We start from the raw sequence: 3,817 nt of genomic DNA, 5'->3' as shown, positions 1-3,817 counted from the left end.
TCCAAGATCAGATGGATATGCACAAGTTATCCCCACCTTGGGAGGGACCTTTCGTGGTCAGCAAGAATCTGCACAATGGGTCGTACTATCTGATTGATATTCGAGAGCATAAAGACTCACGCACATCAGAGGAGGAGACCAACAGGCCGTGGAATATAGCTCATCTTCGGCCTTACCACACTTGAGCCATCGGATCTATCTATGTACATACTATGGTAGTGTATATATTATCATTGATATAATAAAACCGGAGCCTCACCTAAAGCGGGGGCTCTGTTCTTTCATATCATGTGTGGTTACATGGAGTGGTTCTGTTTTAAAGCGGCCTCCGGTTTAACCCTTGAAATTTGCTTTTCAACAAAAGCTTTGTGATATCACTTGGGGCCTTGGTCGTGTCCGAACCAATGCGATGCCTTTTGATAGGCAAAAGCCACCAGATCACTTGGGGACATGGTCAAGTCTGTACCAGTCACGCCTCTTGATCGGCCTAAGGCCACAGAATCACTTGGGGGCTTGGTCGAACCCGAACCATTGCCACGCCTTTTGATCGGCATAAATGCCACGGTTTCATTTGGGGACCTGGCTGACTTGAACTATTGTCACTCCTATTTGGGGGCTTGGTCCTGTCCGACCATGGTAACACCATCTGATCTGCTCAGTAAAGCATGTTTTTGCAAACCGTTTTTATCATTGCCTTTGTTTCCATATTTATTTTATGGCTATTCTTCAATTTTTGTTGTGTTTCTTTTAAACCAACAACATCTTTTTACCGGTTCAGCTAACAGAAATCGGTTAATTTGTAATCCGGAAAATATGCCCGGTTTAACTTTCCTGTTAACGTCATAAAGTAGCAGGGGGGCTCATAATGACCCAGCACGGTTTACATGGGAGTTATTTTCTTCCCTTTGATGGCAACAGTTTATAAGTACTCCTTTTCAAGCCTGGCTAAGCCAACTTCATGCCCAGCGATGGCAGGTATTTTGTATCACATGTCTTAACTACATTGATGATATATGTATAAAGATCATAAACCGGTTGGCGGTATAACCGCCACCGAAGTTCAAGCTTTTCTGATTGCAGGAAATATAAATCGAGGATTTCAAGCAAAAGCATCAGTACTTATGCACGAAGGCATAGTCAAGGCAGAAATATTGACTATCCTATTACAAGGCAACGCGGTGCCCAAATAAGATAATTGTTGTTCCGGCGGATCATAATAAAGCAGCTACTTAAACCAGCGTCCGGTTCAAGCCTGTTCATCGCCCCGGTATGCTTACGGATTGGAGGAATCAGATTCTCCGCTTCAGGATTTGGTGCAGGCACTCGTTTATTCTGATCATTGTACTAAGCTTGATAATGCGACAAGTCTGCCTCTTCAGCCAATTGACAAGCCAGAGGGCGTACTGCATGGTTTATCGCCCTCAAATCATCTTCATTAAATTCTGAGCTGTCTTCCTTCAAGCTGGGATAGCCTTGAGCTGCCTCAATAGGATCGAAATCCTGCACCCATGCTTTTGCCCGGATCAAGGCATTAATGGCTCCGGTTCGAGCAGCAGATTTCATCAGTTCTTCAATCCGAGCAGGAAGCATTGACAACCAATTAAGAGTGTCTTGGATTAAAGTGGGTGCCGGATTGTTATGAGATGCATTGGTGATGATCCGCTGCGCTCCGGTATACAGCTGTTCAATTAAAGTGTAGGCAGCCTTCAACTTCTTCCGAACATCTGATCCTAAGTGACCAATGTGTGTACCTGCAACAATACAGGAAATATCTTAAACTGGATCTATTATAAGAAGGCCAGAATTGTTAATGAAATCAAAAGGAGCTTACCAAAGATAGCAGCGGTCATGGAATGTACTTGCCGCTTTACGGCGGTCAGCTCATCTACCACCGGTTTAAGGGAAGCTTCAGCATTTTGAGCTCTTTTTATTAAAGCGGCCTTCTCAGTGGCCCAATCAGTCCGCTCCTTCTTGAAGCCCTCCTTCAGCTGTTCTGTGATGCTCAAAGCGCTGGTTATTTCTTCCTTTGCCTTGTCGGTTTCAGCTTGTTGGGTTTTCAAAGCTTCCTGTAGATCAGTAATCCGGTCCTCTTTGATCGTCACTTCAGCCTGCATAAAAACAGTGCTTGGCTTTAAACAACCGGTACAGGAATTTGAAGTACCAACCACATAACAAGTTATAAGCTTGATACTTGGGGGCTAATGCACCTTCAATTTTTCGTCTGTTACTAAATCACAAAGTCCCAAGCTCAATACAGGTATTCAACTTGGCACTTGGGGGCTAATGGCTATTTGCTCAGTTATGTTCTGATGTTAGAATCTTTATTGGAGTCCCGGTTTCACTATACTACGTTAAACCGGCCCTTGGGGGCTACATTGATGGATTTCAAAGTATTGAAGACTATGTTCAAGTCCCGATTTGAAGAAGATTACAAACCGGCACTTGGGGGCTAGGAGAATTAATGCAGTGGCAATAATTAAAGAAAGAAGAAGCGCAAGGAAATTACCTCAAATTTATCTCTCATTATTTTTACCAGGCCAGCTTCACAGTCACGACTAGTATATAGCCGGTTCAAGTAACCAGAATGAACATCTTGGGCACTCAGAGCAGCATATGTTTCCAGATCAACATTCCATTTGCCTTTGTTCATGCCAGAAGAATCTTCTTTCACAGTATGCTTGGCCAAAGCGACAGGATTCCCTGGTTCAAAGCGACCTACACCGGTAATTACAATGTCATCATCCTTGGACTCGCCGGTTTGTGTTGGCACGGTCGGTTTATTGGCAGGTTTTGAAGGACTGCGGGATCCATCAATCCGGACGGAGCTGGCAGGCTGGTCAACAAGGACTGAGGTATCGATAGGCCTTTTATCAGTAATAGCATCATCTTGCAAAGGAGGATCATTGGGAATATCTTCAGGAACGAACGATTCAAGATTTGGTGTTTTATCCTGTTCAGGGGCAGCATCTTCCTCGGCCGCTTTATTCAAGCGGGCTTTTTTGCTTGGTTTAGGTTTAGCCCTGAAAGAGAAACAAAAAGTCAAGGAACAACATAAGTTCTAACGTGGTATACCAGAAGCATATGTTTAGTCTAGCTTACCCAAGAACCATTTTCAGTGGTGGCAGCTGAGTGGCCGATGATTCACCAGAGGAAGAATGGGAAGTAACCTGATAATCAGAGTCGGACGGATTAAGAGGTTGACGGATGAAACCCGCTTTAGGACATAAATTAATAAAAAGGTCGGAGACCTTGGAGCGGCGTTTTCGAACCGGACTGTTTGGTAAACCGGCGGAGGTAACTACCTGGCCGCTGCGCCGGGTTGTGCGGTGAGCTTCATGTTGCTGAGTCTTCATAAGAAGTTTGGGATCCAAATAAGCAAGAGGATGAGAAAATTTAACTTTCCGGTTTGCCTGGCAAAATTTTGGCAAAGGCAAAGGATCCGAATCGGAAGAGAGAATAATTACCTCAGCAACGTCAGCATTACTGGCTTCAGCGTCATCCTGACAAGTATCATCATCAATAAGGCGTGTAAAAAGTAAGCCTAGTGAATCGAGTTCTACCTCAGGGTCCGAGTTACCCACATCATCATCAACAGCCGGATCAGATGAAGCAGTGGTTTTCCTCTTTTTAGCAGGCTTCTTGATGACCTTGGTCTTTGGCCGGATTGGCCGTTCTGCTTTCTCCGGTTTGTCTTGTGAAAGCTTCTTGCTCCAAAACGGATTATCACCCTGGTTAAGCAGCAATTGATGTCAGACAGAGATAGCAATAACAGGCTCAGTAAAAAGTGCAATCAAAAACTTACAGCCGGCGGTTTGTT

Source organism: Triticum dicoccoides, chromosome 4B, assembly GCF_002162155.2.
Source record: "Triticum dicoccoides isolate Atlit2015 ecotype Zavitan chromosome 4B, WEW_v2.0, whole genome shotgun sequence".
Classification (NCBI taxonomy): domain Eukaryota; kingdom Viridiplantae; phylum Streptophyta; class Magnoliopsida; order Poales; family Poaceae; genus Triticum; species Triticum dicoccoides.
This window is presented reverse-complemented; position numbering follows the sequence as displayed.